This window comes from Lathyrus oleraceus, chromosome 2 (genome assembly GCF_024323335.1).
Source record: "Lathyrus oleraceus cultivar Zhongwan6 chromosome 2, CAAS_Psat_ZW6_1.0, whole genome shotgun sequence".
Classification (NCBI taxonomy): Eukaryota; Viridiplantae; Streptophyta; class Magnoliopsida; order Fabales; family Fabaceae; genus Lathyrus; species Lathyrus oleraceus.
This window is the reverse complement of record NC_066580.1, coordinates 198,630,741-198,638,382: the sequence shown is the minus strand read 5'-3', so window position 1 is coordinate 198,638,382 and position 7,642 is coordinate 198,630,741. Positions and strand designations below refer to the sequence as shown.

At 36.2% G+C, this 7,642-nt stretch overlaps 1 pseudogene; it reads left to right on the top strand.

Annotated features, from left to right (window-relative positions):
• Positions 1-1,723: 1,723 nt before the first annotated feature.
• Positions 1,724-5,823, top strand: LOC127122590 (aldehyde dehydrogenase family 3 member H1-like; annotated as a pseudogene).
• Positions 5,824-7,642: the final 1,819 nt, after the last annotated feature.

Here is a 7,642-nt window from a genome sequence, read left to right as displayed (position 1 = left end):
ATCTTTCTCCCCAGCGGAGTTTGTGCCTTGTGGTACAGTTGGATAATTGCCGGATGCTTGCAATTTATCCCCAGCGGGTCTCCTTTCATTTACCCTTGTGTTGGTAATGTTGTTGTTCCCTTTGATTGGTCATCATTATATATCTAGTTTGGTATCCCGATACCTTTCTTTTCGGTTGATTTATCCTTTATTAACCCAGTAACCGGTTGTGGATAATCTTCCATGCGAGTATGTTATTCACGGTCTGCCGGTAATGAATAATATATCTCATGCACTCTTCAGTCGAAGCTTTTTGTGTTTCCCTGGTCGAGTAAGATTCGTTTTTTCCCTTTGTGGAATCGAATGTTCTCTGTTGTTGGATAATTGCCGGATGCTTGCAATTTGTCCCTTTGAGTTATCTTTCGTTTACCCGGATGCTTGGTATCGATTGTCTCTCTTTTTGGTTAGTCACCTATTATATACTTCGGTATCTCTGGTGTCTTTTCCTTTCGAGTATATTATTCACGGTCTGCCGGTAATGAATAATATGTCTCAAGCGCTCTTTAGTTGGAATCCTTTGTTAATTTTCCCCAGCTGAGCAAGATTCGTATTCTTTGTAGAATCGAATATCCATCCTTAAACCAGTTTGTGTTTCGGATGATGAGTGTGTTGGCATATATACCAATTCACGTGTTCGGTAGATCACCTATTATAGACCTTGGTATCTCTGGTGTTTCTTACCATGCGAGTTTATTATCTACGTTCTGACGGTAATAGATAATATATCTCATGCGAGTTTTCTTTGGGTTTGTGTCCCCAGTTGAGTAAGGTTCGTTTTCCCGTTGTGGGTTCGAATGTCCATCCTGTAAGTCGATTTGCTTTTTCAAGCCCTCCTTTCGGATGATGAGTGTTTTGGCATATATACCAATTCACGTTTTGGTTGGTCACCTATTATATACCTCGGTATCCCTGGTGTTCCTTCCTTTCTGCTCCCTATTATGACCTCGGTCCCCCCTGCGGAGTCAGATTTTCCTGAGTTTATGTACCTTTTTCAGGTCTTTCTCAGATGTGTGGATGATTGATATCTCTCACCCTTATACCGGTCTTAGATATTCATTCTTCCTGAGTTTGTTACCCTCATACCGGTAACACCTCAATTCTTTGGTGCTTCCTCAGTAGAGTTTCCTGTTGCTTCTCCCCAAGAGTCAGCTTGTGTCTCTCCAATGGATGTTTTCCTTTTGGAATTTTCTTTTCCCCAGTGTGAGTCCTTCACTCCCCGGTGAGGTCTCCAGTCTGATTTCTGTTATTACCCACTACGCCAAAAATGACTTTTAACAGCGCATCTTAGACAGCGCTTTTAAAAGAAAGCGCTGTCTAAGGTTAAAATTAAAATAAAACACGGAAAATATTCCAAAAAAATAATGAAAGCGCTGTCTAAGGGGGGGTCTTAGACAGCGCTTTCTAAAAGCGCTGTCTAAGACCCCCCCTTAGACAGCGCTTTTAGAAAGCGCTTTTAAATATAGACCTTAGTCAGCGCTTTTGATAAAGCGCTGTCTAAAGTCTTTAAATTAAAAAAAAAATTAAAACCAAAAGCGCTGTCTAAGAGTACCAAAAGCGCTGTCTAAAGTCTTTTAAATATAGACCTTAGTCAGCGCTTTTAAATTAAAAATATTATATTGATAGATTATTTTTCAAAGAGTACCTTAAGGCTGATTTTTTTTTTAACAGTGATGAATATTTTGCAATGTCCTCGTCGTCGTCATCATCAATGAGCGCCTTGAAGCTAAAGACGGTGTCAGAAGCAAACCCTAACGACGCCGCGAAGAAGGCTGAGACGGTGGATCTCGGAAACGAAAGCGACGTCGTTTTCATTCAGAGGTTAATACCTTCCGAACAATCATGGAAATGGTTCCATTACCTCGACAACCACATCCCATGGACCAGACCCACCATTCGCGTCTTCGGTAAATCGTTCCTCCAGGTTTCCCTCTCTTCATTTCAACCCTCCCCAAATTCTGGGTTCCCTACAAAATTTCATCTTTCTCTTCATTCACCTTTCAAATCAATGCTCCTAATTATTAATCCCAATTTGTAAATTTTGTTGTTATGTAATTATATGCAGCCTCGAGACACTTGTTATGTTGCATCTTCAGGATTGACTGAGTTGAGTTACAGTGGATACCAGCCACATGCATATTCATGGGATGATTATCCACCGCTTAAAGACATCTTGGATGCTGTAAGGGTTATTTATAATCTGCATTAATTGTTTGTTAATGAGTTTTTTACTTGTGTTTGTTGATGCTACTTTGGTACCCGTTTGGATTAGTTTTTAGCTTATAGAATTTTCTCAATCAAAATAAGTTTTATGGTTTTTTGCATAGAGATAAGTTCTTCTGAGCCTGTTGAAGTTTATAGAGAAGCTAAGTAAAAGTGCATTTGAAAGTGAGATGTAGAAGCTAACTTTAGTAAAAGCCTCTTTGGTTGACTTATTTAAGTTTATTTACTTGGCACAAACACGGGTGAAACTGTTTGGAAGAGCTTATAGAAACAATTTTGACGTGTCCATAAATTATCTTCAGCTTATTTCTAGAAGCTCTGCAGAATTGCTTATATAAAAACAACTTGTATATACAGTAGAATATTATGGCTGAAGTTGATCCGTAGGCGACCCCACTTAATGGGATAAGGCTTTTTTATTGTTGTTGTTATAAAATTAGTTTATATATAAGCGCTTATGCGATAAGTTTTATACTATAAGCACTTACTGTTGTTGTTGTTATAAAATTAGTTTATATATAAGCGCTTATGCGATAGGTTATAATTTTTAAATTTAAATTTATTTTTTAATCTATTGGTTGTTAACTTTGCTAAATAAATAAAAGGAAGTTATATTTCATTTATTGTTATTTAGGGTAGTAAATTGAATTGGTGATAGCGCTGGTTCTTGTTGTACATTCTTCTTATTTTTTTAATGTGTTTACGATTCGGTGGTTGAAACGTTGCCGCATGAGTTTCTAAGGTCTGGCGTGAGCATTAATGAGGAACTATTACTTTTTTGAAGTGGACCAATCTTATGCTCAATGGCTTTTCTTCTTTTTAAGTTTTTTTTCTTCTCTTTCAGAGTCACACATTAAATGTGATGTAGTCTTGACAAATTATTATATAACTTTATTTATGATAGGTTTGGTACTTTGAATTTATAATAAGTGATTCTTTTTAAGGGTATATTTTACAAAATCAGTGTCACACTCAATGTGATAACACTTGTTTAAGCTGTGTTAATTTCAACAAATTTTCAAGAACAATGGTAATCTGTGTATGGATAGGAGGTCTCTGATGGGCATTCAATTATTATACCCCAGCAAGTGTGAACTGGTTGTTGTATTTATTGCTTAGATAGTCTTAGAGTTATTTTGGCCCTTGGATAAGACCTTATAACACACGTGTTTCTTTTGATAGTAAACAATTATGAATACATGTGAAACTATTTTAGCCAAGATACAGAAATGTTTAGTAGAGATTAGCAAGGAGATTAGGCTTAATTGCGCAACAGTGGACATGAAGCTGATGTCCTGAATATAGTTCGTCTCATACCTGTTGTTGTTGTAATGTAGATTGCTATGTTGAAAAACTCGTGTAAAAATGCAATCAAGGAATTGAAGCATTGGATGACTCCGGAAAAGGTAATGTTTTAAGTGAAGTTGTTACACTGACATTATTTTGTCATTATTCTTTTCATTAATCACAGGAATTCACCCTTTAATGCAGGTCCAAACATCCCTCACTACATTTCCTGCTTCAGCTGAAATAGTGTCTGAACCACTCGGAGTTGTGTTGGTCATTTCTGCATGGAACTATCCATTTTGTATGTTAAAATGTTTATCTTTTATTTGTTTGTATTGACTTATTTAAACTTATGTACTGACATAGACATTTGTGAAATTGTTTGGGATGTTCATAGGCTGTTTTCAACTTGTTTTTATATGTTCATAGGCTGTTTTCAACTTGTTTTTATATGTTCTCCATGACAGCTTATGAAAATGGCATAGCATTTTTGAAAATAGTGACTTTATCTGTTATTATAATAGTAGTTAGTACACAACTGTTTATATGATAAGCACTAATGTTATATTGCATTATCTCTGTTTTTTCAGTGCTGTCACTTGATCCAGTTATTGGAGCTATTGCAGCCGGTAATGCTGTCGTCTTAAAACCATCAGAAATTGCTCCAGCCACATCAGCATTGCTGGCAAAACTGGTAGGGGAGTACATGGATAACTCATCTATAAGAGTTGTTGAGGGAGCAGTTGATGAAACATCAGCATTACTGCAACAAAAGTGGGATAAAATTTTCTACACAGGTTCTCCTTGTTTCTCACCTCTGGTGTTCTTTTATTGTTTATAATTCCAAATTGGTTTTTTCAGATAGACTTTCCTTGTGGTTTGAATTCTTGTTGATTATTACTCATGTGCAAATTTTGATAACCCTTTTGGATAATTCACAAGTGCATTATTTCATCAGCTCTGAAACATGAGTACTTCTCATTATTCTGTTTTGAGTGGAATTTGTGGTTTTTTCTATATTATATTAACATAAGTTTTAACTTTTAAAACTTTTATTGTGATGTTTTTGTGTGAATTGAACAATTTAGTTCTCTCTTGATACATTTTATAGATAAACTCTTTTTTTTTATTGACTTACCCGTACCTTAATCCTTTTTAAGATTCCGTATATCATACTACCGGGTGCCTTACCCGTACCCGTGCAACTAAAAAATCGCAACTAACCACCAAATTATATGGCCAAAATTTTGATGTTTACTACTAATTTTCTTCGATTTTTTCTTGAAGTTGTGAGGGAAATTGTCATAAAGACAACTTATAGTTTTCTCGAAAGTTTGTTAAAATGATGTTTGGATCATATCATATAATGGTTGGTTTTTTAGGTAATGGAAGAGTGGGACGCATCGTGATGGCGGCTGCTGCTAAGCACCTTACACCAGTTGTGCTGGAGCTTGGAGGAAAATCCCCTGTTGTTGTTGATTCAAATTCAAATATCAACTTACAAGTATACCCTTAGCCTCTCTTTTCTATTAACAAATACTTGCTATCACCCTACCTACATTTCACCTCATCAAGACATTTAAATTGATTTGAATTTAAAATTGCAAGGTTACGACTAGAAGGATAATTGCTGGAAAATGGGGTTGCAACAATGGACAAGCTTGCATTTCTCCCGATTATATTATAACCACAAAAGACTATGCTCCTAAGTTGGTAATAGCTTTTTCCCTAGCTAGTGTAGTTGGCTTTCTATATATGTCTCTTTGTTTAGTGTTTGGTGCCTTCTATTTTTAGGTGGATGCTCTAAAGACTGAATTAGAAAGTTTTTATGGAAAGAATCCATTGGAATCAAAAGATTTGTCACGCATTGTAAACTCGAACCACTTTGCTCGCTTGACTAAGCTTTTGGACGATGATAAAGTTTCTGGTAAGATTGTGCATGGAGGTGAAAAGGATGAAACCAAATTGTAAGCTCTGTCTTCTTTGTTGGAGATTCTTCATTGATGAGATGTATGTATTTCTAACTTATGAGTTATTTTTATATTTACACATATCTCATATAATTAAATAGTTGGAATTAATTCAAAATATGTTATATTATTATGTAGTACTTTGATGAATTCAAGTGTGCATTTTATACAAAGGATCAAGTGGACGAAATCAAAGAGGAGTGGTGTCAATTCATGATAAAGCTGTGTAATTAATGTGTACATTTGTAGTATATGTTATGACTTGTAAATGTGTACATAAATTTGTATATATTTTGATACATTTAAGGCAAAATTGGTTTGAATTGGTATATATATATATTTGTTAGCCAAAAATTGGTAGAAAAAAGGCCAAAATGGCATATATAAAATGTGATAATTGTCTGTCAAAATCTGGTTGAAAACAGGTAGAAATTCTGGTTTATAAACCTGGAAAAAATGTGGTTTAAAACAAAAGCTTCAAAAATTTTCGTATACCTTAGACAGCGCTTTTGTAAAAAGCGCTGTCTAAGGGGGGGATTAGACAGCGCTTTTTGAAAAGCGCTGTCTAAGATATACCTAAAAAAATTAAAATAGGAGGGTCTTAGAAAGCGCTTTTGGCCAAAGCGCTGTCTAAGGGGGTGGGGCTTAGACAGCGCTTTTCAAAAGCGCTGTCTAAGGTATACCTAAAAAATTTAAAATAAGAGGGTCTTATAAAGCGCTTTTGGCCAAAGCGCTGTCTAAGGGGGGGGGGGGGGGCTTAGACAGCGCTTTTAAGATTTAAAAAAGCGCTGTCTAAACCTTTAGCAGCGGAGGTTTAGACAGCGCTTTAAAGCGCTGTCTAAGGCTAAAAAAAGCGCTGTCTAAGGTCTTGTTTGTTGTAGTGACCCTAATCAGAGTCGTGTCTTGTTCACGCTGTGTCAGTTTTGTTTTCCCCAACTCAGAGTCGTGTCCTGCTCACGCATCCTTTTTCTTTTACTATCCCCAACGAGAGTCTTGTTAGAGTCTCTGTTCCTGGTGAGTGTATTACTCCGATGGATCGTCTTTTCTTCTGTGTGAATCATATTCCCCACAGAGTTTGTGTCTTTTGCATGCATACATTTGCATCATGAGGTCTCTTAGGGACCAAAATTTGTCTCATTACTGTTATTTAAGCCCATTCTACCGCGTCGAGATGAAGATTTCTAAACTTCACTTCTCCGGATAGAATGACCTTAAATAGGGGCATCTGTAAGACCCCAATTTTGTCCCTAAGATCCCTCATGGCATCATATCATACCATATAATTGCCTCAAGGATCTTTGTGCACCTTTGCTTCCCTCCTAGTGGGTGGGTTATCTTGTGAGTGTGGTTCTTGATCACCAAGCATGTATTGCATTTGTATATCATTGCTTTTCATCTGTTTATTAACCAAAAGTACAAAAATATTGTCATCTAACCATGCTACTTGCAGATGAAGCCAGCTAGGTCAAATCAGTCAAAACAGTCATTGAGCATTAGATGGTGGCCATTCTTGAAGAATTTGGGCACCATGATCATTCATCAAGAGTTCATATGAGTTGTGACATCATTTTGAATCAAGATCTCAAGTGGTAGGGGCTTGGAACTCATCAGAACATGGTTCAGTCAACCAAAACCCTAGCAAAGTCAACTATAGTCAACTGTGCATTTAATCAGTGATTTGATGGTGGGAATTGGTTTGAGAGGTCTCATTCATGTCCATATAAGCCTCATATAACATGTCAAACATCCACAGTGAAGAATTTGAGGTCAGACAAGAAGTTTCCAAAAATAGTAAGTTGACCTGTAATTGGAATTTGCCAAAAATGGAAAGTTCTTCTCCTCAAAATTACATCATCATACAAGCTTCAAATGAATTTTTGTCCAACATGAAAGTTGAAGATCTTGTTCTCCCATTTCCAAAAAAGTCCAAGAACACTCATTTCTCATGTGTGGTTGGCAAGTTATGATCAAATCATTCTCAAAAATTTTTGAACTTCAAAGTGAGATAACTTCCAAACCATTTGGCCAAATTGAGTGAGGTTTTTTGCTACAAGTCACATTTGATATGCTCTATCCAAATCCTTCATCACATTTCACCAAAAATCATCCAATCAAAATGGCCTTTT